The following is a 27,172-nucleotide window of genomic DNA, read 5'->3' on the forward strand; positions in this document are numbered from 1 at the left end:
TGGTATGGTTGGTGGAGTTACCTCCCTTGTGTAAAGGTAGAATGTATGAGATTTTCCAAATGTTAGGTACTAAGCACTTTGTCATTGATCTGTTTATAAGTATAGCTACAGGGTATACTATTGCTTCTGCAGTGATTTGCAGAAAGTCATCTGGGAGGTTGTCTGTGGCTAAGGTGGTTGGTTTTAGCTTCTTAAGTAGTTTTTTTATAGTATGAATGGACACTGGATGAAATGAAAAGTGGATGGGACTAATTTGGTTATTGGTGCTATGCTTAGGTATGGAAGGGGAAGAGTTGTTAGAGGTGCTTTGAGAATTTGAAAAGGCTATGGTGCTTTCTGTATAGTATTTGTTAAATTGGGTCACGATTACTGGTTGATGATGGAGAGGGAGTTGCTGCTTTCCTGGCAAAGGTATGTTATTTACTGCTGCCAAGAACTTTTGAGGGTTATTATAATGTTTTTTGGATGTTGTGATAAAAGTTGATCTTGTCTAATTTCACTAGTTTCTTAGTCTTGTTTTGCAGTTCTAAGAAAACTTGTTTTGCAGTTTGGGATTTCTTTCTGTGAAACTATTCCCAGGCCTTATCTCTAGCCTTCAGTAGGGACCTGCATTCTTTACTTAGCCAGGGTGTGCAGTTGCCTTTTATTCTGATTGTTCTAGGTGGTTAATGGATATTTAGTACATCTAGGAAGGTGGTGTTGAGGGAGTTAACAGTGTCTTCAAGGGGTAGATACTTGAGAGATTCCCAGATGCAACTTGTTAGTTTGGTGATAAACCAATTGGGATTTAAGCTTTTTTTATTTCAGATTAAGCGGTTTGCTTAGCTTGGTGAGTACTGGTTCTTAGTAGGAAGGTGGGCTGATGGTCACTCGGGCCAGCAGGGAGACAACTTGAATGAAATGATGGGGTGTGGTTATTGAACACAATCCAGTCGAGGATGGACTGATGCCTGGGGGATTTATCATTCCTTGTAGGAGAGGTGATGAGTTGGGCGAACCCTTGGAGGTTAATATGTGATGTTGGAGTCTGAGATGAGCATTACAGCCAGTCGGTGTTAAAGTCCCCCATCAGGATAGTTTCATGAGGGAGGTTTTTGGAGATCCAGTGAAGTAAATATTCTAGTGTTGGAATATTGTTTCTGGTGTGTGTGTGTGTGTGTGGGGGGGGGTATAACTGCCTATGATATTAATGCAGGTTTTTTTTGGTAATTTTTAATTTGGCAAAGATAATTTCAACATTTCTAAAGTCGGGGATACTTAAATCTAAAAGGTTGCATGTTAAGTGTTTTTTGAATAGGACTGTTACCCCCTCCCCCCGCCCTTCTTATTTTTCCTGTCTTTGTGTAGTATGTTGTAGTTGGGGGCTATGATTTCATTACTATTATTAACAGGTTTAAGCCAAGTTTCTGTTAATAGTACAATATCAGGAGAGTAGTGGGAGATTAGGGCATGCAGATCATGGACTTTGTTAGCAATACTTCTTACATTCATATTAAGAATGAGAAGGGAAGATTTGTTTCTATGGTGTAAAAGTTCTTGGTTGGATGTGATATTGGTGCTTGCTATATTTTGTGGGGGAGAGGAACCAGGATTAGGGTGTATGTCTCTGGATTGGTTTAATTGATTTATTAGATGGGGAAGGGTTTGCATATTTATGTTTTAGTTTGATGCATTTTTGGCAGGTTAGGGATGTGGTTGCTGGGAAATGGACTTTGCATGGTAATCCATTTGGTTTGTAGAGAAGAGAGTTGGGGCTACTGTATAGGTTAATGATTTATTTTAATGTGTTAATGAAGAGGTTTGCAAGGGAGTGGGTTTGAAGTATTATAGTTGAGTATTATGTGAGGTGAAGGAGTATAAGAGAATTAGCAGTGACCTAGTAGTCATGTGTTGGGCTGTGAGTTGTAGGTGTTTTCCACTAATGTTATGGTATGTTGGTATATTGCAGTATAGAGTGTAGTGTTTGTGATGTGGGTGGTGCTAATACTTTAAATTGAGTGGTGCTTTGTGTGGGTAAAGTGATTTGAAGTTGTGGGGGGCTGGTGAGTAATGGCTTTAGTGGATAAGATTTGATGCAGTCTAGGATGTGATTGGCTGTCAGCTAGTTAGTGCTCCAAAAATAGGGACACCCTAAATCAGGCCTGAAAATATGAATGGCTCTCCAAAACAAGGACAGTTGAGATGTTTGAGTAAGATACACGGGCATACACTTAGAGAGTGCAAAGCCTGTTGTGAACATGCTTCCATTACCAAGTACAATGAAAGGGCCTTCATTAACTATATAAGAAAACTCATGACAGAAGTAAATAAAAACAGTTCTGTTCTGAACATCCTCCAGTGGTGTATCCCACTCCATCCCAGAAAATATGACTAATATATTTCTGATAAATTTAGCTCCAGTGTCAGCCCTCTTACACATACCACCTCCCCAAAGACAGGTACAACAAAGGCAGGAAAAAACATGGCTATCCTGAGCACAAGTTGTTAGAGTGCATGATCTGCAGATGGCAGTGAGTGGGAGTGCACAATCAGCATTCAGAAATTAACGATTTTACTGCATTTGCAGTTATGGCTGAAATGCTTAGTGTGTAGTACTTTAACAATAACAAAGCACTTGTAGCAGTTTTGGACATTTGTGGTCCTCAAAGTTGAGTTGAAGGAGTCACTAGGCTGGGGAACTACACAGGATGCCTGATAACTTATCTATCGTCATGCTTTCACACCCCTCCAACCCAGTCTGTACCATCTTTTACCAACAAGTGACCGCTGAACATTCCAGAACTAGAAACATAAGCTTCATGAGTCATGCCAATAATCCAGGCTGTCTGTAAGTATCAAATATCACATAGTCCACCCTCTCCTAAATCTGTCTCACTACAGGCTATGCACCTGGAACTATGAGAACAGATACAATTGATCCCCTTCAAACGGGTGACCCACAACAGAATTTAAGTTACTATAGGATTATGAATCTTCATAGCACTGTTTGGTATGCTATGGTGTGCATTATCAATGATCTATTTAATAGCAAAACAGTTGATCTTTAGACATTCGACTTCAACCAGTTTGAATTTGTTAAGGGTAGGTTACGCACACGCAACCTGGTCATTTTTTTTTACAAGGCTACAGAAGCCTCAGACATGGAATGATTGGATATGAGACAGCTAGCGTACTGAATATTTTTTGTAATATTTGAACTGTGGTTGCATTTCAGTTTTTACTACTTTCTGCAGGACAATGCTGTAAATGGGCAGTGAATATAATTTTCAGTGTAGCTGGCATTTGTCCTTTCTCCACAGTTGCATAACCATAGAGTTAGTATATATAAGCTAGGGTGAGTTAAGGTGATACTGTCAAGCAGAATGCAGAGATTTGCCTCCAGAAAAAAAAAATCTCTCTCTCTCGATATATATATATATATATATATACACACACACACACACACACACACACACACACACACACACACACACACACACACACACACACACACACACACACACACACGCGCACACACACACACATATTATATATATATATATATATATATATATATATATATATATATATATATTTACGGGTTCTCTTCGGAATCTCGAAATCCTAAAACTTCGAAATTCATATGGTCAAGATCATATAATAGAAGTTTTAGAACTTTGAAATTCTGAACGAAGATCTGCATACAGTGCGGAATGGGAAATTTCCCTTTTCCTCACTGCAGTGCAATCTCAGTGTTGGTACATTTAAGTAGTTGTGGTGTGGGGGATGCAGAGGGGCTTGCTCCTTCCCCCTGCAGAAACAATGAAACAGTTTATTTGTTTATTTTTTTATGCTGGATTTATTTCGGAATATTGATATTCCGAAACATCAATCATATGGTCTCGATCATATGCAATTTCATGTTTCAGAAATTCGAGATTCCGAAGTGAATCCATATATATATATATATATATATATATATATATATATATATATATATATAGGGTTACTATCAAAAAGTCAAGTGGAGATGCTCGCAGACGGGCATTCAAAAGACGGATGTTCGATTGTCCACATTGCTGAACACACCTTGTTTGAAAGTTCATATCAGCAAATGCTACTGTGCATTTACTGATATAAATCTGACTTACTGCACTGAGATTGCGGTACAGTGTGGCTTGGGACATTCATCCCTTTCCTCACTGTAGTGCGATCTTGGAGTTGGAAAATATATTGCACAGGGGGGTGCAGGGCACTTGACCCCCTGAAAAACCATGATGCAAGGTGTAGGAGTTTCACTTACCTGAGCTCTTATACAGACATCACTTGGTCTGTTTGGTGATACTGTTGAATCTGCTGAATTCGTTCAGCTGATTCGACATTGTGAGCGGACATACAGTTTAACTTTTGATTTTCCCTTCGATGTTCCGAATTGGAATTTTGACAGTAAAGCATATATTCATATATATATATATATCTATATATATATATATATATATATATATATATATATATATATATATATACATATATATATATATATATATATATATATATATATTCAGGTGGTGCAGTGGCACAGTGGGTAGCATTGTCACCTTGCAGCAAGATGTTCCTGATTCAATTCCTGGCTGTGATGTCTAGAGTCTGCTGTCCTCCCTGTGTTCACGTTGGTTTCTTCTGAGTGCTTCAGTTACCTTTCACATTATAAATACATGCAACATGGACTGGTCACTCTAAATTGTCAACGGGTGTTTTCAATCCAGTCAATGCAAGACAAGCTGAGGCTGTTCAAAAACTCATACCAGAAGGCACATAACAACAATGGCCTGATCTGTACATTGTTCTGAATGGGCTAACATACCTGATAATTGTTATCTGGTACTGCTGTTACTTTGCGAACATCACAGACAGTGACAAATTTTTGGGGTACACATTTTAACACCCTTAACTTTAAAGTATTTTATGAGTGTCAAATAACTGCACTTTGCCACAAGCTGATGAGCTAATGGAACACTACATGCAAAATGCAAGCAAAGCAGCTTGAAATGCCAAACCCAGAGGGAATAATTGGAAAAAATAATTAAACAGTATGCTATAAGTCTACATTACATTCATTCATGCTGTATGTGGACCTATACCAGCAACTTTTTTACTTAGATATAACATCAGAAAAAAGATATATAGCATAACTCATCCCAGGGGTAGAACTGTTGATTTCATAAGAGAAAGCCAGAGGATGATGAACAACATGATCAAGTAATGCTGATGCAAGAAGAAGAGGCAGTAGACACATTTTCAAAAAGGACAGGCTGTGTTGTTTAGAAATAAGAAAAAGCATAAGCATAGGTCTTTATTCACCTTGGAGACCTAGCTGAAAAGTGAGACAAAAGGACTTTTGATTGGGGTGACAAATGGAAAACACTCTTTAACTGGAAGTGTTAAATTTCTGAAGCCTGGCACGATACCTATAGTTGTGAGAGAACTGATTACAACTGTAATCTTGATATTGAGTCAGCAAAGGATAATTTCACAGTCAGATTATTAGAAAGTCAAATTACCTTAAGTTTAAAGTCAAAATATCCGAAAGTCAAATCTTTATGTCCACAAGGCCCAAAAAAACTGTGAACAAATCTTCTTTCTCATAATTAAATTATTATATTTATCTGTTTCCAAATATAAATATATTACCCTATGAATTATCTGAACATATTATACAAACAGTTTTAATCTGGAAAAGAAAAGAATAGACTTCTCATATATATATATATATATATATATATATTAGATTTCTTGAAGCTGTACCATAATGTGGCCTTTCCCATTAAGTGCATATCGGGTTATAGCAGAATCTGCATACAAATATTTCTGTGTGTAAAATGCACTTCATAATTGCCCTTAACTAAAAAAAAAGTTGTCAGCAATGTTGTCTGTGTTTATCCAGCTTTTACCATTCAATTTTCAGAATACTGTGTGTTATTTTCTAACCTACTTACATGCCATCAGGTGCAATTAGATAAGTTCTGTACAAACAGAATCAAGGGGATTCCAAAGTTATATTATTGTGAAAGTCTCAACAACTATCTCCATCCTTTGTACTTTTTCCTTCTTAAAGGAGACCAATGTCTGACATACAGATCAATAAGCATATCTTACTATTGAAAGCTTTTGCTAAAAAAAGTCCCATAATGGCCTGAATGCAAGAAGATACGTCAACAGAAAATAATATCAGTCATACCATGAAAAATGGCAATTTCATAAATCAGAGACTCACATTCTTATAGAATATACTCCCCTTCTTAATTAAGCTGATCCCATTCAGCCATACCTTCAAGAAATCACTGAATGACTATAGAGGCACCTACAAGCTCCATCATGTGATATGATACATCAAGCTCCTTGAAGGCCAATTAGAGCTCATAAAGTGGATTCAGCACCCACACACACTACTGAAGGACAAACAAGGCAATGCTATCCCCAATACAGCAGAACAGAAATGTCTTGGATTGACACTAGACACACCACTCTCCTTTATCGCTCGCACCGATAAAATTACCTATGTTATCACAACTAAAACTTTGCTACAAAATCACACACCTTTCTCTGATTATTTGGTCTGCCATTGCCAAAAATGTTCTACTTCTAAAACTTGCTTATGGCTTGCCTTTGCTGTCTCTGCAGATCCTCCTGCAGGCAAATATACCCTACTTAAATATCACTAAGTATATCAGTAGGTGGCTATCAGTAACACATAGGTTGACTTTTCTTCTTGACACTCTTTTTAAAATCTTTAACATGGGCTACTTCCTTCCTCTAATAGCAACACTCATGTTTAGGCACCAAAATTACATCCCAAGAAGATTCCAAAATTACAACTTTTCCATTTCTGGTCCACTGCTAAAAACTGTTTTGGGAAAAAACAGCATTCGCTAGACTAGGTTTGCCCATTTGGAATCACCCTACCAGGGAAGGAGAACTTGAGTTGTTTAAACATGCTCTCAAAGACAATCTTCTTAAAGAAGTTCAGAGCTCCCGCTACTAGCAAAGCAATAGTCGATTCACGCTATCAGTGCTGTTCTTATATCATTGTATCTAAATCACTATATGTTACTCTAAATATTATCCGATATTCCTCTGCTGCATACAAATGCATAACTCCTCCTTATTACTCATGTTTATAACCCAAGTTTTTGCTAATGTATAGTTCTTGTCAACTCTTATTATTGCCAGTCTACTAGTACTGAGACTTTTGCATGCTATGACTTGCTTTTCCCTGTCTTAAGTATCTTTGTCTGTTCCTATTCTGTATATTACAAGTGTCCAGCTACTGACTGAGTCTGGGTCATGGCTGAAAAGAGTCAGTGGATCAGCCCCTTATTTGGTGAACACATAGCAAGTAAGTAAATAAGCAAGTAAGTAAGTGACTACCTAGGTACATAGGTAGTATTAGGCTTGCTGCCCTTGTTGGCCATTTTAGGCCCAGTCAGTTTCCCTGCTGGAGCTTGAGTTAACCAAACCCATTTGGTTAGAGACTGCCCTTACCCATTCCATGGTCTATAATTATATATTACCCCTAATGAGAATAACAGGGTCATACCATAGATAATTTGAGGGGGCACTTTCATGATATAAAACATTCCAGAGTTCCTTCTGTCCATTAGTAGTACAGCAGCGTGTCCTTGGCTATATTTTTTGCTTCCCATCCATGGATCCAAGTTGTGCTTGAATATAGACAGGGATGAACTTTGTTTTATGTGGATGGGGATTCTGTTCCAGAGCAGTGGTATTCTCTTTGAGATACACATGTCCCTCCAAACCATTCTGTTGATGTTGCAGAAGAGGTTTAGAATCCCAGAACAAATAATTCTGATGCCATTTGACTTGCTGATCTGCAGCATATCCATCAGTATTGCATTGGAGGATGCTTTGTATGCCAGACACAAGTCGTCTGCTAGCAGTCTGTAGGATATTGAGTATAGTGACTGCAGAGCTTTGAGTTGGTTGATGTGAGACACATTGTTTAGGCCTTGTATCCTTTTAGTAAGATATCTCTGTGGGTGCTCCAGTTGTTGCATGTGCCTGGATGGATCTACTTCAGTATATTGAATATACAGAAAACTGAAATTTAAATTTATGAGACAAGAAGACTGGACTGTCATAACAATGAAAGTTTAACATGTTGAAATTAGGAAAAATGAAAAGCAACTGTGCACACAGCACTTGAACTTTTGAATGGAGTTCATGGATCATTTACAAAATACAGCTGCTTCATTTAAACACGTATTTTAACACAGTAATATAAGTTTTTCAATGCTTTTGCAGGAGGACAAGACCCCATGCACCCCACATGTGGGGAGCTGTGCCCCTCCACACCCCTGCTAATTATATATACCAACCACAAGTTCAAACTACAGTGAGGAAAAGGGTAAATGTCCCAGTACTCACTGTACTGTGATATCCATACAGAAGCATAGAAAAACTTACATTTCTGTGTTAAAATATGTGTTTAAATGAAGCAGCTGGTTTTTGTGAATGCTCTGTGATCTCCATTCAGAAATTTGAGTGCTGTGTGATATGCACAGATGCTTTTCGGTCTTCCTGTTTTCGGCATGATAAGCATTTGCTATTATGACATTCCAGTCTTCTTCTCTCGTGAATTTAAATATTGGTTTTCTGTACATTTGATCTACTGGAGTAGATCCATCTCAACAGATTACATGCCAAAGGGAGAATTATATTCAATGATTGGCCTAAAGAGGGCTGAATAAAGGGGGATGATAACTACCCTAAATCTAGACATAATCCCTTTGGTTATATGCTGTGCAATACAGAAGGACTTTCTTAAAATAATGGATACATGTTGGCCAAAAGTTAGATCACTGTCCATATAAGTTCCCAAATCCCAAACAAATGGGGCAACTCTTAGGGGCCTGTTGTTAATGTGTAGTTCCCTGGGATAAAGGACTTCCCAAAGGATACAGTAATACATTTTTGGCATTTAGTTTCAGTCCATGATTTTGGCTCTAGTTATTTATTTGGGACAAACCTTCCTGCAGGATGGCTAAATCATTTGGGGATTCAGTGACTGCTCCTAGCTTGCAGTCATCTGCGAACTTAATCTGCTAGAGCCCTTTGGTATTGACTTTTACTTCTGAAAAGTAGATGCCAAACAGGAGAGGAGAGCACAGAACCATGGGAGAGTCTACTGGTGACTGGTCACTTTGTGGAGGTAAATTCCCTTATTTTTATTTCCTGCATTCTATGAGCCAGTTGGCAATCCAGTAGGTGACAAAGGGATTTATTTAACTTTTCTACTATGCTTGTGTAGGGACAACAAATGCCAATAAATAAATAAAAAATTGTGTCAAAAACTTTGGTCAGGTTGATGTATGCAGTGTGCAGTGTTTTGCTTTCTTTCATTTCTTTGGTGTCCTTTTCAAAAAAAAAATAACAAAGATGAGTTAGCATCACCTTCCCTTGATGAATCCAAGCTGAGAAAGGTTCATTGTTTGGAGGTTCTATATGTCCTGATTGATTAGTTTCATGATAGTCTTTCCATGGCTTTGCATATAAGGCTGGTCAAACTTGTGGGTCTGTAATTGCCTGGGTCTCTGTAAGGTCCTCCTTTATGCAGTAGAATAACTGTCTCTGTTCTCCATTTTCTTGGTACAAAACCTGTATGGTGGCTAAGACTGAAAAGTGTTGTTAGAGGTGTGGCTAAATCATGCTTCATGCTATCTAAGATGCATCCAGGGATACTGTCATGACTCAATGATGCAGCATTTTTAGCTTAAGATTGCACTTTTAGCACTTCAAGTTGTGTGATAGCAGGAGGTGAGCCAGTTTCCGATATATCTTGATGGACAGATGGAGGAAGGACGAGGGATAAAATTGGAGCTAAATTTACTGGCCAGTAGGTTCGCTATATCTTCAGCCTCAAGGTAGGTAACATTTTCCACAATCAGCTCAGTCCATTGCTCCATTGTGTTTTTGAGATTGCAAACATAATTTAAAAAAATGCCTTGTGATTATCTTTAGCTTGGGTAGCTATTTTAGCTTTAAAAGTGCCTTTGGTGGATTTTATTAAGCTACTGTTTATTTCAGTGACAAGGACTATAGCATTACTCTTTTTACTTTTGGCCAATAAATAAAAAAATAAATAAATAGGACTTGAGCTTATTCACCAAGCCCATGAGCCTAAAAGCCTACAAATCTATGAACATAATGCAAATATGTATTAATTTCAGTTACTTTAACCTTATGAAAAATGTCATAGGTACAAAAGCAGTAAAGTGCATATATAACTGTTCTTATTTAAATATGAATGAATTCCTGCATATGTCAAAGTGAGAAATGAACTATGTAAAAGAAGGCAGTAATGTAGTATAGTAAGCACTGTCCCATGTACCACCTTCTCAGTATGTCACTTTCACAAACATCTTCGGTGTTGGTGACTTTATGAAGTATAATATATATCTTAAAAAGCCATTCAGCAGCCTTTATTCAGGAAGAAAATTTCCCTAAGATGAAGTCTGATGGCCAAATATCCATGTGGGGTTTCTGGATCAGTAAATGTTTATTATGTCTCTATGAGTCTATTCTCCTCCTGAAATGCAGTAGTGAATGTTGATTGGTCTGGAAAAGCAGAGTGACAGGGCCTCTTGGTCAAAGACAAATAAAAAAGAAAACCCAGGAAGTGAAGATTCAAGAACTATACATAGTCTGAGTTATACAGCTGAAACCTTGCCACCTCTCCAGATTTTTTTCTGACTATCTGTAAATCAGAACAATTGTCCTCTAGTCTGGAAAACATTGTATAAACTCTGGTATTCTGTTTAACAAAACAAATAGAATACTGGTGTTTGCTAAAATTCGGACTCTGAACTGCTTTTTTAAAAGAAAAGCATTGGTAACATGATGCAATCAGGAAAAAATATGCAGTCCTGCCTCCCCTGATGTGACAAATTATGTCACAAAATGGTGTGGATGTGGGTGAGAAGGGTGGGGAAGGGGAGGGGATAGGTGGAATTTGGGGCAGTGCCTGGGCGTGTTGCCATGGTCCAGTTTCGGCTGCAGCAAAAGGTGGCAATAATATATAGCTGTGACACATTGTCCGTTAGATGGGTCTATGTTTTCTATGGGGCTCCAAAGTTGCATTCAAAAGAAAATATTCTAAAATGTTGATTTGTGAGTAGAATTGAATGTGAGTGCTGAAGTATTGCTAATCTAGTAAAGTGGACTTTGTAATGTTTGAATGTGTTCTGCAGTTTTTATTTATATATCTTAATGGTGCAAACTGCCTGGGCAATAACTGCAGTGTATGCATCATGGACACCCATAATTTCTAATGACTGTGTATGCAGATTTGCCTCACTAGACTGCATGTAGTAAACTACAGTGATTTGTGTTACCCTAGATCAATGGAGATGGCAGTGACTGTGGCAGGGTGGCAGCTAAATGCTTTCAGAAAAGAATGATGTCTGGAACTGACAGAACTTAGCATCCCTGTGGATGACAGCAGGGTAAGTTGGATAAGGAAAGACACTTAGTCCAACTGTGCAAGTAGATGACCAAAGCTTATCAGATAACAGCTTCACTAGTGCAAGTGCATCCATACATATCAGAATAATTCATCTCACAGAGGTCAACACCTATCACTATTGAAAGGAATCATATCAAATGACAGAAAGAAACAGAAAACGGAGAGTTCTGAAATGTTGCAGTAGGGTAAATAAACAAAGCTAAAAAGGTCAGTCAAGGCCAGTAAGTCATGTGACTTCAAAGGGCTAGACAATTACATTTTGGGTGTGCCAGTTGCAGTGCACCTTCTCAATTTTTTTTTCTTTTGTCGGTATGCATTGAATGAAAAAGTGTAAAAAAATCCTTTAACTTTACATTCTGTAAGGATAGGACAGCTAGTTAATGAAAGAAAAAAAATCACAAGAAGTATAATTTAAGGAAAATGATAATAAAGAGGCCAAAAGTGTTGTTCTTTTAAAATATTATAGATGTGGGAACAGGATCAGTAGTCTTGCACTTCTTACAAAAAATGTATTTCTTATATACAATACCTGCATAGGTAAATTGCTATATTTCAGCCTGCTTTCTCCATGATATCATACATTAGCCTGTCACTGAGAGCTGTCTCTTGATTGCTGGCTGTTTTTACTTCACACTGCTTTCTTGCCTCACAGTAATTTGAAGCTAAGTGCTTCCCTGCTGTGATGGTGCAACCATAAAAGTACTAGTGCCTGGTGACAACAGTCCATGTAATGACAATGCACTCCCTTTAGTAAACAATGCACAACAAGAGGCATGTTTATACCTGAATTCATCATGTATTTGTTTGTTTATTTCTCAACTGAGCAGGTGCCCTTTTCCCACAGGAGTGGCACCCTGCCTCAGAGACAAGCAAAGTGGACATTATAGTAGAAAAATACTGTAAAGTCAGTAAAAGAAGAAGTGCTCACAGAAGTTTAATATGCTAAAATAAGAGGAATTTGCCATTACAACCACTTTAGTAAATATGAATACAAACGACAAAGGGTATATTCTGCAGTATACATACAGAGCAAGGGGAGGAATAAAGTATAACACAGAAAATACCATTTAGTAGACAAGGAAATTTTTAAATGAGTGGAAGTGAACTTGTGGTATATACACACATGAAGTATAAGTATGCACATTTATATGACATTACGTTTCATTAAAAAATAAATCTTCTTTCCTTTATAACAGGTCTTCGCTGCAGCAATGTGTTAGAACTGTAATCTGTACACTTATGACTTCTATGCCAAGGGATCTATTTGCATATGTGTGTATGTGTGACAAAAAGAGGTACTGCCAGCACAGCTAGTGGGAATTTTGTAAATAATTATATGTCATTTATGAATATCAACATGATTCATACCAGATGCTTGTGTTACAAATGTATTAGAACTGTATGTCGTGTGTATATCAAACTGATTTGTACAGATGTTTGTGTTGAAAAGGTATTTGTAAAGTGCTTGTGTTTGAAATGCAAAAACAGTGTTCCCTGCCAGAGAAAACATTAATGTACATGCACTATTGTAACTGTTTAAATGTATATGTTTTAAGAGAAACTAGAGGGTTAACTTCAGTCCAGAAAACTTTAGAAAAATATCTGAAATTAAATCACTTTATAGACTAGGTCATAAAGATTCTAGCTCACAGGTTTCAAGGCAGCCAGAGACACAAAGTCTGTACTAGGAAGCTTTCTAGATTGTCTTTGGAGTGAATTAACTGCTACTCAGGAAGACTGGAAGTATTTAGTTGTTTATGACCTCCAAAACCTCAACAGATCTGAGCAAAAGCCCTTGTGTGTGTGTATTTTTACAGGTAGGTGCTAAATACTGCTAGCAATCCTGGTTTGCATGAGAACTATATGTCAGATTACCAGAAATGATGCCATTCTACAAGCTATCCCAGCAGTAATATTTTATGCATTAATGCATTATTTTGAGAAGCCTGTGAAGACAGAGCATTTTGCATTCTGTCTTGGACCTGACAACGAGAAGAACCATTCACCACATCATTTGCCTTGCTTTAGTAAGTAAGTTACTAAGGAATAGTATCATTCTCTTAGATTCAGTCAGGAATAAAGTGATGCTTAGCTTATATATTTTTCTTTATTTGTTTGAGACTGTCCTTCAATGTTGTTTTAAATATTTCTTGTAATTTTGAACTCTGATGTCACTGTGAATATATACCTAGTATTTTCTTGTTCTTTTATTATTTATTATTAAATATATTTAAACCTTTCAATGTGGCTGATCTTTGTACAGATATTTAAGTTTTAAGAGTACTGGCATATTTATTTGGCGACACTGGGCGGGCCACTCCTAACAGCCTTGCTCTTGGTCAAACTACCATTTGTATTAATATTAATATTACACAGTAAGATTGGAAACCCTTTGTTAAGGGCCTTATAGTAGATGTCAAGGGGCTCTGATGGAAGTGGTAACTTACCTTATAGTCTGGGCAAAAGGGGGCATAGCTAGTAAACCTGACCAGCCTTTACCAGGTGTGTGTGTGTGTGTGTGTGTGTGTGTGTGTGTGTGTGTGTGTGTGTGTGTGTGTGTGTGTGTGTGTGTGTGTGCGCGTGTGTGTGTGTGTGTGTGTGTGTGTATGTGTGTGTGTGTACGTGTGTAAATCAAAATCTCAAACAGTGTGTGGATGTCAGCCACTTGGGCAGGGACCCAAAGCACTGGTTAGATGGATAGAGTGTTGGAGGACTTGGCTTGAAACCCTGTCTAGGAACTCAACTCTATAGCTGTGCCAGTGGGGTGTCTTATTAGGGATCTGGAGAAAACCTAGACTGACTGTGGTCTCTGTGTGCTCTTAAGTGAAATTGCACTTGATGCAAAGAGCTGCATCAGGAAATACTGTACATGTACATGTTATCCACCCAGTAAGTATCCCCCCACAGTTGCCAGTGGTGAGGATTGATGCTCCTTCATTACTGGCCCAGAGGTGGGATATCCACATTCACATATTGGTTGGCAGTGGTGGGTCATCACAGTGTGTTTGCGTGTGTGTGTGTGTGTGTGTGTGTGTGTGTGTGTGTGCGTGTTTGCGTGTGTGTGTGTGTGTGTGTGTGTGTGTGTGTGTGTGTGTGTGTGTGTGTGTGTGTGTGTGTGTCTGTATGTGTGTGTATCTTGTGGTTGTTCATAAAATGTAACTTAACTACTTGCTGCAATAAATTGCATCCATTTATTGTTTGTAACACTGATTGCAATATAGTGATTTTCTTGCATCATAGTCCAGTTGTAGATTTTTTTGGTTGTTATAATGTCAGCCACTTTAAGGCATCGATTTCCCAATTTTTAGATAATTATATATTATATCATTGTCACTCAAAAGACACATGCATTGACTGTCAAATTACTAAAAGCAAATCAATATTCAAACATATGCTCAGTTAAAATCACAAATTACCAACATGTTTAAATTAATAGCCATGCATACCTAGCACCAATCACTATTAAAATGCAATCAGAAGACATGCATACACACAATGTATTTCTGTCATAATAGTTGCAAAAGTAAAACCTATACATCTTTCCAGCTGATACACAAACTACCAAGTCTAACACCTCCACCAATGTGCAAATAGAAAAACATTAATGGGGGGTATTGCCCGCTACACCTCCTTATTATACAGGCCAGCTCTATGGGTGCACAAATATGACAACAGAACAATACCATACATAGATACAGCACATGTGACTATTGGAAAGGTGACCGTCTGTACAGTCAATTAAAGTAAACACTGAATTTCACAGTCAAGTCAATGTAACAGCTTGAATTGAAAAAAAAAAAAATATATATATATATATATATATATATATATATATATATATATATATATATATATAATTTATTTATTTTATTTATTCTCAGCTGGTCTACCCACCATCTCCCCCAAGAAACTATCATCTTAGGTGATTTCAATATTGACTGGCAATCCTGTTCTGGCAACAATCCAACCCATCATGTACACCTTCATGGCTTCACCCAACTAGTCCAGTCACCAACCAGGATAAATAAAAACTCCAGCAAGCACACTACCCTGGATTGGATACTAGTCAGTAAGAGCCCCCAGTCATATATAACAGGCTGCTTATCAGATAGCCTCAGTAATCACTCCCCAACATTCCTACTCAAAAAATACCTATACCAAGCTAAACCTGCCATCTACCGTCAAATACGTAAAAAACTAAACTTTAACCCACTCACATTCATCTCATCCCTCAAAGAATGTAACCGGCATCCTCTAAAGTACCTCAGTCTTGATGACGCAGGTAAATGTTTTAACACTACCTTCCTAAACATCCTTAATTACCATGCCCCCATAAGATTTTCCAGAACCAAAGCACAACCCTCCCCATGGTTACAGAAAACCATTAAGTCAGAAATGAAAAACAGGGATAAAGCCTGGGAGCACTGGTGCAAAACCAAAACCCCCTCAGCTAGATAGAAATTCCTAGAACTACACAATAGAGTCAAAAAGCTAATAAAACAGGACAAATTCCAATACTACCAGTCTGTCCTAGACTCCTCCCAACACAGCCCCAAACAATTCTGGTCCTCCATAAACTCCATCCTCCACCCAGCTAAAGTCAGTACCCTTCCTCCTAACATCCCTCACTCCTCAGAAAATATTGCTACCTCATTCAACACACACTTCACCCAAACCATACTATCACTAGCTAAACAACACAACCCCCCTCCCCTCCAACCCACACCTTCAACTAGTAATCTCCCCACTGCCTTCTCTTTTTCTCCTGTACCTACCTCCAACATAAAAAAAAACTCTTAACTAAACTTAAACCCACCAAATTAGCAGCAGACAACCTCCCAAGTGAATATCTACAAATCGCACCTGATGCTCTGGCCTACCCAGTATCCATCTTGATTAACCGATCTCTGTTAGAAAGTTACGTTCCCACACTGTGGAAAGTCTCACATATAATTCCCCTCCACATAGGCGGACCCTCCGCAGAACTAACCAATTACTGCCCCATAGCTATTCTCTCTCCACTCTCCAAAATACTAGAGAGATGCATACACTCTCAGGTCTCAGACTACCTCGTTACTAACAACCTCCTTTCCAGTACTCAGCATGGTTTCTGACCAAACCATAGCACCACCACTGCCTTACTCTCCTTTACTAACACTATCCTTCGGCATAAAAACAATGGCTATCTCTCCTCTGCTACTTTCCTAGATCTACCTAAAGCATTTGACATGGTCCCACACAAACAACTTATCTGTCCTCAATAACCTATCCTTCTCACAATCAGTCACCAACTGGTTTCAGAGTCACCTGTCTGACTGCCAACAATCCATTGTATGGCAGAATGCCATATCTCCCCAACTACCTGTCTCCATAGGGGTTCCCAAGGATCTATCCTTGGACCCCTACTCTTCTCTGTTTACACCAATAATCTAGCCTCTGCCACCAAACATGGCACACTCATACAATACGCAGATGACTCAACCATCATCTGCTCAGCCCAGTCCCTACCCAAACTGCAAAAAGTCACACAGGAAGCCTTTTCGTCTGTTGAAACATGGTTATCCAATGCCCAATTAATACTCAACCCAAACAAAACTAAACTACTCATCTTCCAACCCACCAAACATACTCAAAACAACTCTCATTTTAACATCACAGCAAAAGACACCACTATATACCCAACTGAACACACCAAATTGCTAGGAGTGGAAATAGACAATAAACTAAAATTTGACATTCACATATCCATGACCATAAAAAAGTCCACAAAAAACTAGGAGCGTTATAAAGAAATAAGCAATTTCTCACCAAAGCAGCAAAGATTTCAATAGCAAATTCCCACCTTATCTCCATCCTACTTTATGCCTCTCCAATATATACCAACCTAAGGCAATGTGATCTAAACAAGCTAGAGACCTGTTACAACAAAATCACCAAATTCGCCACAGGGGCATCCTACCGTAGTCACCACTGTCTCTCACTTGCTGAACTGGGCTGGCTTGAACTCCCTCACCTCCTTCAGTGGTATCAACTCTCACTCGCCCACAAACTAGTAAACCATCCACTAAATGTCCCATCCCTCCAGAATCTACTCCAACCCTATTGCACCACCAGACCACAAAGATCCAGCAACAAAAATCACTTGCAGTTCACTAAAGCCAATAACTGTGCTGGTGAAGCACTATTCTCTTGCGCCATAGCCAAATTATGGAACTCACTCCCACCCACGATTACCTCCGTACCATCATGTACCAACTTCAAAACTTTACTAAAAGCGCACCTAAAAACATGCTGGCTATGCCCTTGCAACTCCCACTCTAATATCACCCACCCCATCCAACCACTACCTTTCTTTCCACTCCACTAACTACCTTGATTATAGCAAGCTCAGATGCTCATAAGCCTAGTACTTATTATACAGCAGGAACTTCTCATTGCAACATTTGTTAATGTCTGTTATGTACTTCACAGATAAAGATTCTAGTTGTCTACTGATGTACTATGTTCTTCATCTGTAAATATGTTGTAAGTAATTGCTATGTAAATTGTTAATTGCTATGTAATCCAATGTAACTACTGTCTGTTTATTTTACTGTGGATCTTTTCTCCCCGGGCCTCCACTGAAAATGGACCTACGTCCAGTTGGATACTCCTGGTCAACAAATATAAATAAATAAATAAAGACATATACCAAAATAACCTTTTATGCTCTGTAACAAAGTATATAAATATCTTTGTTTTTCTAATTTTAGTTCCAAATCCTGAAATTAGTAAATGCTGGCTAAAATATACAATGTACTTTGTATTTCTAACTAGTCATTGGAAATATCTCTTTATTATCATTATACTAGAATATAATTCTAATATAGTAAACAATTCACAGTTTGATTCTATGTCTCCTTTTAGCTTTATATGAAGAATATGGTAAAAATCATGCATTGGTTATTATGTGGTCTATTACCATCTTGTTCCAAAATAAAAAAAAAAAAGACAGTGTCACTTTCACTATATGTGAAGTATTTCAACAATCTACCCCTTTTCTTGCCATAGTCATGTCCATTAATAACTATGGAAATAAAATTAAGCAATGGCATACTGGATGGGAAATTAGAATTGTTGAAATGAATGATGATCTAAAAGGAGGATGTCTTTATACATACAGAAATAATCTCTAAGAAAACTGTTGGTTCTAATTAGATCATTTCTAAGAATCTTTAAAATGTACTAAAACTATTTGAAAGTAGAAGATTTATAATCAAGCTATAATGCGGAGCATTCCACGTGTTCCATTAATATGATAGAAAGGAAATCAATGAATTCAGGAATACTAAATATAGAAATGTTTCCGTGTTAGTAGTGACATTCTAAATTGTGTAAAGTAAATCTCTGTCTTCAGCAGAACCTCTATTATACTTTTAGATTGACAGTATTTAAAATGTACACCAGATGAGAAATTTTATTACATATAACTTAACTTCATTCAGCTTCCATTATACCAGTTTTCTTTCATTCCATCATTTAAGAACTAGGGAAATTACATATCCTATACATGTTTTAAAGTAATATCTCTCATGAACTTTCATTTAATAATTCCTTAATCACATAACAGATGCAGTAATTCAAGACTTTAATTGTATTATTATTTTTTGTCTTCTATAGATGCTCATAACATCTTTATGCACTAGATAGTAGTTTGTAATGAAATTTTATAATGCACCCTTACACAGTCAGTAATGTTTCAGTAATTCTGATTTTATCGATTAAATTATTTCTCTTCCAATTGCTTTTCTAGTAATGCAAATATACTTTTCTTATTGTATACAAAGCTGTATATATTTTACATTAATCTGGCATTCATACAGCTTGATTTATATATATATTATCAAATATGCCTAACCTCAGACACATGCCACCAAATTCATTGTCAAGTAACTTAAGAGAAGGATTACACATTATCATTATATTTTACTTTAAACTCTATATGTATTAATGTATTTTAGTTTGCTAACAAGGTTGACCAATGATCCAGATGGGCCCATTTTAGGCTCAGCCTAGGAGCACTGTATGGATAATTGACTTGTTCAGAGTCACATAGGAGACAAATGGATGCCGCTGGAATGAAACCCTAGATTACTGCATAGATATGTTAGCCATAGTCTTAAACCTCTACACCAGATATATAATGGGGAAAAAACACGTTTTCCACCAAACTTCTAAAATTTAGAAATATTTCTTTTGATTTACATAGGATTCCATGCATTATTCACTTCTTCAACTTTATTTAAACTCTAAGTTTCTCATGAGGTTGTATTATTTGTATAACTGATAAGCCCTTTTTTGTAAAAATATAGCAGCACAGTATCAACTAAAGAAAGTTTATATACATTATCAAATTCTGTATCAGCTATCCTAATGTAACTCATTTACAAATTTTTGCATATCCTTTTATTTTGTGGTGTTTTCCATTCCACTTTTTCATCTAATACATTCTTGAAGGTTAATTCCATAGGCCTGGAAATATGTGTGATTTAAAGTTGTCACTGTTCACTGTACAGTTACATTATTTTTTATTGAGGGTGAAGGTCTTTTTGTGCTCATGCCACAAGTGAATACTCTAACCAAAGGGTTTCAAATAGTAAGAGGACATTTAATGCTTTGTACGTTAAGCACAGATCTCCTCTAAGAATGTATTAATGAAGAGAGAAGAGAAGAGACAGTTCTGTAGTTTTCTGCTGTAAGTCAAGCATTGCAGCCCTTTGATTCTCTTAGTGAGGAATCCTTGCACATTCTCTAAAAAGCAGCAGATGGTGTTAGAGAAAGCAAGAGAAGAGAGTACAGAATTCTATAATTAAGCTGATAATAGCTGTCTATATAGTTGAAACAATTACCCTCCCAGGCAGGGCTTTTATTCCCAGTGAGGATCAGATTAACAAATCAGTATGCTTTGTAGATGGTAGCAGCTATATGGGTATGAACTGCAGGATCATCAGCTACAAGGACCCCAAGACCTTTTATTGATTTTTTTTTCTCAAATATTAGCTGCTATTCATTAATACTGCATTAAAGCTGCTGGTGGGGAAAGGGTTGAAAAATGCTAGAATGCTGCACTTTGTACATTGAAGGCAAATTCAATACTACTGCAACATTTATGTGTAATGTTAACTGTTTTTAAAGGAAGGAGGTATCAGCAGAGTTAAGAAAAATGATCCAAAGTTTGTAATCATCTGTTTACTCTAATAAGGAATGGTCCCAGGACAATACCTTGTGAAACTGTACTGATGACATAGAATGGTGTTGATAGGAGTTCTCTTATTATAACATGGTCTGTATGACCACATACCCAATTGTGGACTAAAGTTATTACACTTTCATTTACCTTCAGATCCACCTCAGTTTGTCTTATCATTCTGTCATACAGATACTTTATCCAGATCAAGGTCAACTGCATTGGCCCATAATCCTTCATCAAGGGTGGCAATCACACTCTTAGATACTTTGTGAGGTCAGGCATATACTGGGTTAGATGATAGACATGGAGATTTTATTTGTCTGAATAAGTTCCTTCACAAATGCCTTCCATCACTTTGCACAATATGCGTTTGAGGTCAGATCAGTCTGTAGTTACTGAGATTTGTAAAGGGTTTCTGCTATGGAATAGGACCGTTGTAACCTGCTTCAGAGTGTCAAAGGGAGTAGCCAACTGCCACTGTTGATTTAAGAATACTCATGGACTACTTCTAATTATACAGACAAGCTTACTGTTCACAGGTTCTTAGGTGTATATTAGTCTAACAAAGTCTAGCCTTGCAACGGGAATGTGCCCCACAAGTTATATGTTTTAGACACTTATGTAGGGGTGATTGATGGTTACAACATTATTTACTGACAGTCTCTGTCCATCAGAGACAAAGGTGCCAGACCAGGGGTGAATTCTGAATTTCCCATCCAATGGGTACACTTAAATAGCATTAGGGAGGGACTTTGTTTCACATGGATGGGGAGCCTGTTTCAGAGAAAGGGAATTCTCTGAGATACATATCTGTCTCTCCAACACATTGTAGTTATGTTGCAAGCAAAATGTTGGTCTTTAGATCTAGCAGCTATGATGCTGTTTGCTTTGTAGATGTTCAAAAGATTCATCAGAGTGGGTAAAGGGATGCCTTGTAAGCCAGTAAGAGATCACTTCTCATTAGTCTGTAAGAGAATAAGTATACAGATAGGGGTCTAAGGCAATATGCACAGGGTATTCTGTCTATGCCCTGTATACTTTTTGTAAGGAACCTTTGTGGCCATAGCAGTTGCTGCATGTGTCTGGTCAGTTAAATATGCAAGAGGGCATTATACTTAATGATAGGTCTGATAAGGGACAAGTATTGTGATACAATGACTTCCCTGGACCTAGATGCCATGCACTTACTTATAAGTTCAGCAACATGGAAGGAATTCCTTAATACCCTTGATTCATGTTGGTCAAAGGCCAGGTTATTGTTTACATGTCTTTCCAGATCCCTGACTAGTGGGTCATATCTTAGGGGTGTTTAAATGATGACATAGTTTCCTGGGATGGCTGATTTCCCAGAATGCTCTATAATGCATTTCTTGGCATTGAATTTCAAGGTGTGACTTTGACACCAGTCATTTCTCTGTGTTAGACCCTCTTGTAAGATGTTAAGTGTCTTCAGGGGATTCAGTGACTGCTTCCAGTTTGCAATCATCTACAAACTTAGTCAGCCAGACGCCTTTGACATTGGCCTTAACTTTTGAAAAGTAGATGCCAAAGAGGAGTGGGCCCAGTACAGAGTATTGAGGGACTCCACTGGTGACTGGCTCTCTTTGAGGAAGTGGTATTAACAATCCTAATTTCATGGTCCTATCTGTGAGCCAGCTGGCTATCCAGCATATTATGTAGGAGTTTATCCTTAAAGCCATATGTTTGTTAACAATGCCCAAGTGTGTTATTTTATGAAATGCCTTAGCCACATCAAAGTAGAAAGTATGCACGGTTTTACCCTCATCCACTGGTTTGGTGACTTTCTTAAAGGAGTCCATCCGATTCAGTAGGCATGACCTTTGTTTGACAAAGCCAAACTGGGATAGATCTAATGTCTGACGGTCTCCTACGTCTTTGTTGATTATTTCCATGGTCATTCTTTCCATGGCTTTTCATAAAAGACTAGTCAGACTAATGGGTCTGTAATTTCTGGGATCTGTTAATGGTCCCCCTTATGAAGGATGACCATTACACCTCTCCATTCTTATGGCATGAAGCCTGTTTTAAGACTATAGCTAAGTAGTAACTCCAGTGGCCCTGATACAGCATATTTTAGACTATTCAGGAGGCATCTTAGAATATTATTGGGGCACACTAAGGCTATCTCCTTGGCCTTAGTAAGTGCAGGCAGGACATGCTTTCTATTTATAGTTGGAAGGATTATGTTTGAGGGTATTTCTTGGGAGGTGGCTGGGAGTGCATGATGGGTAAAACTGGAACTGAATTTGTCCGCCAGCAGACTCCTTTTCCCCCAGTTCAGCGAATATGGCACCATTAATCACCAGTTCAGCACACTGCTGTGAGCTGTCTTTGAGGTTTTTGACAAAGCTGAAGAAGGCCATATGGTTTTTGCCTGGGAGGCTATTGTGATTTCAAAACTGGTATTATTGGATGTAATTAGCCCTCTTATTTACCTGTTTATTTTGATGATAGAGTTCTTATCTTCATGGTTGCTACAATTCCTAATTTTAGTGATGATTTTTTTTCCTTTTGTTGCATAACCTGTTTGTTTTTGAAATTACCTTTTGGGCTCAATTCTGGTGGGTACAGCAGCCTCTGTGCAGGCTTGAAATGTTTGTACAGAGTTTGTGTGAACAATTCTGCATAGGCTGCTGTGTTCTCTAAGTTTGGCAGGTAACTGAATTTTGAAAACTATTGCATAATAAAAGGCAGTTTGCCTTGGAATAATTGTTAACTTGGGTTACCGAGCAAATGAGATGAGCTGTCTCATCTGGTGTTTCTGACCAGAAAGAGGGCAGAGGTGACCATTTCAGATGTAGCTTTGGATGGTGGTATCTATAAGAAGGAAGAGTGGATTGGTTTCCATTTGAAGTCTGAAATTTGCTTTAAATATGTGTGGGTGTTTAACTTTATTAACTATATCTCTTGGCTCTGTTATGGTGACATCATTTTATTATAGCGAGTTGCATTTTTGATGCTTTCCTTCATGTTTTTATACATGAAGAAAGCCTTATTACTGCCGTCATCTCAATAGCAAACCTTATCTCATAAATTAAAAGCTTTGCTTCTTTTGATCATTTTAAAGAATTCTTTTTGGATGAAGTTGGACTTAGCCCTGTTGCATTAGGTTTGGTAAAATGTAAAGGTTTTGTATGTTATTTTCTTTATGTTTACTGATTTCCTGACATTACAAACTACCCTTTAAGTTTATTGCAGAATGTTCTTCTATAGTTATACATCGCAGGAATCACTTTATCAATGGAGTTATGTAAAATATTGTAGGAAGGTGTTGCCCTTGATTAATAGTTTGTGAGTGAAGCTCTAGAATGATAGACATTTCCAGATAATTCATGCATGGGGGTTGTTCACTGCACAATAGTTACCCTTTGAAAAAATCCTTAAAGACGGTAATTTTTATTAGGTTAGGTTTGGTATATATCAGGATTTTCATGTCAGTGTGTATCCAGAATGAAGATGGAGAGGGACAAAGTTTAGTTTAGCACAGATGGGAGGGCTGCTTTTAAGGTTTACATCTAATATCCATTACCTCTTTGTCGACCTTTTTATCATTTATCTAAAAATGTTAAATTTACGAATGTCTAGCAGTTTTTGCAGTTAATTATTGGTTGAGGAATAGTTCTTCAAATTAATGAAGGGATAATTTTGGTGACTGAGTACAGTGGTATTTTCCATTATAGGAAGGGTTATACACTTTTCAAAAAAGAGGTCAGGTTTAGGTATCTTGGAGGGGGTACAATAGCATGTTAACAAAATTGTAAATTGTGACCTGCATGTGGAGGTGCTCATGAAAACACTTTGCTTCTGTGGCTGTATTTATAAAAATGAATAGACGACCTACATGAACATTCCTGAGTGGAAAGAGTTGTAGTCAGGCATTTCTGGAATACAGGATAATTCTTAAAACCATACCTCTGAGAGAACGTATACCCAAATTCCCTTAAAGCTATGTAAGTCTCTAGAAAGCATATTTTTTATTTACATTGCCAGCAGAAATGAGTTTCACCTTTGCCTACTGTTATCTGATAATTTTAGCTTGGAATATATATTAAGTTGTCCCTGAACAAAAAGGCAGTAGGAGAGAAAAGGAGTCTATTTAATATCCTATCCCCTTTTGATAACAGGTGTAGCCTATTCTTTGCAAGGCAAATCCGAGCCTTCCTCACACATTTCCTTTCCAGCAGAGAGGCACTGAATCCCCCGTAGGTTGACACCATTATCTAAGCCAATTTTTAAAGCCCATAATCTTAGTTGCAATCCTTGGTATATAGAGAGGATCTCACTAATGCAAAGGATTTACCATCCCAGATAAGGGCTTCCACAAGATTGGCCATGTATTTCTGAATCACTGTGGGAGAGAACCCTCCGGTGTTATTAACTTTGACATACACATCTGCAAATTCAAAACCATTGTAAGAACCGTGGATATATTTAATAGCTTTAGTTCTATCTTCATCTTAACTCCAGGTAGACAGGGCACTGTGACTTTCTCCTTATTCAATATTATGAGCACAGGGTCACCAATTATGATAGTTTTTCCAATATGTTCTGTTTTGCCTTTAAGTATGGATTTAGCAAATGACCTCCTGAGTTGTTTCCTTGAAAATGGTGCTTATAGACAGTGTGTGCATGTGTGCACGTGTGTGTGTGTGTGTGTGTGTGTGTGTGTGTGTGTGTGTGTGTGTGTGTGTGTGTGTGTATGTGTGTGTGTGTGTGTGTGTGTGTGTGTGTGTGTATGTGTGTGGTGTTTCTAGGTAAATGTTCAATAGAACTAGAAGACTTGGGAGGTGAGCATTGTGGAACTTTAGTGTATATTCTGCTATGTAACATAAATAACAACATCCTTATAAAGATGAACAAATGGATTATTAACACACATCACAAGGATGTAGCAGACTATGGTCATATACATTTAAGAACTTAGGTGCAAATTTGTTATGTGATACATGCGAGTGCATGGAGATAGTGAATGAAACTTGAGTGAAGCATCTCTGTCTCTGTGTCTAATTTATGTTTTAATCCTTTAATAAACACCTGGCTGTGCTTTTCCCAGTCATCCTTTCATTTTTAGATATGTTTTCCTTGATACTGATCTGGATTTATGTACCTGAACATAAATTTACTTTGTTTAAATTTAGTTAAATGTGTCCTGAACAACTTGATAATTGTAGAAATGGCCAGCAGTTACAGGAGAAGGAATGTTTTTCTTAACAAGCTGAAGAAGATTTGCCAGTCCCTTTCCAGTTGGCCTTATTGTTTTGTTCCCTTCTGCATGTTTTGAAGAGTAGAATCTTTTTAACACTCTAAGTAGTGCGTTTCTGATGCTTTGATTACAGGTTTAGTGTTGCCTTTCAACTTGTACATTAGATGTGATCACACAAGACCATCATGTAGTACATCTTCAGAAGCTATTTCTTTGGTGTATTATTTTCCTGATTTTGGTAGCAAGGTTTATACTTTACTCCAAATCCTTGGGGATTTGTTAGAAGTCAACTGGTTAATTATACTTAAAAAAGTGGTAGCATTATGTGTAAAGGACAGATTGATTGAGATGCTTCAGCTGACAGTACTTACTGGTCGCACTTCAAGATTATTTTTTAAGAGCACACTGTTAAGTTGTCAAAAGGGTTCAAAGTCTGATGATGATGTATTGAGGTTAGTGAATCAAAACAGTTAACATTTCCTACATAATGAAGCAGTAATAAAATGTCATTGCTCAACATTTTATACAATTTTAAAAGCAATTACTAAACAGAACACTATTCATTCTACATTATATATCATGTCAGACCACAATCTGGAAAGAGATGTTATTATTCTATACAGCAAATAGAACTAGAAAACCATTTTTATTTTATCTTTTCAAAAATAGTTACTGAAAAAAAACAATCTATACAGTGTTTTCAAAATATATATTCCATTTTATATTTAATTAAACTCTAAATTATAAACTGATGAAACATGACCATGCCATAAAAAGACCATCAGTGTAATTGTCAGCATGCAGTCCTTGCAGTAAAACACTTGAAATGTTTTACACATTCTAACAGTAAAACTGTATTCTGGATAAACAAACTACATACCAGAGGGGATAGATGTGCTAAAGACATTCAATGTTACAGTATATCAGAAGAGAGAAACATTCTGCTTACAGCTAAAAAATAAATAAACATATTCTCTATTCTATCACAATGAAATCACAAAAAGATGGAACAGCAGCCTCCACAGACTACATCAGATTTAGAGGCAGCTGTTGATGGATTGTAAAGTGGGTAGTAAAGCCAAAGGAAGTGGAGTTTCAATATACATTAAAGACATACACAACTCCAGGCTGGCCAAACAGTATCATGCACAGGAGACACTCCAGGTGCAGTTAACCATTGAAAAGACCCCTATGCACA

At 37.4% G+C, this 27,172-nt stretch overlaps 1 protein-coding gene across 3 annotated transcripts in view; it reads right to left on the reverse strand.

Annotated features, from left to right (window-relative positions):
- The window catches only part of LOC122817286 (voltage-dependent T-type calcium channel subunit alpha-1G-like), a 1,023,270-nt gene that overhangs the window by 448,448 nt on the left and 547,650 nt on the right, over positions 1-27,172 (reverse strand). The gene's annotated exons all lie outside the window — the stretch shown is intronic.

Source organism: Protopterus annectens, chromosome 12.part0, assembly GCF_019279795.1.
Source record: "Protopterus annectens isolate FY-2018-M chromosome 12.part0, PAN1.0, whole genome shotgun sequence".
NCBI lineage: Eukaryota > Metazoa > Chordata > Ceratodontiformes > Protopteridae > Protopterus > Protopterus annectens.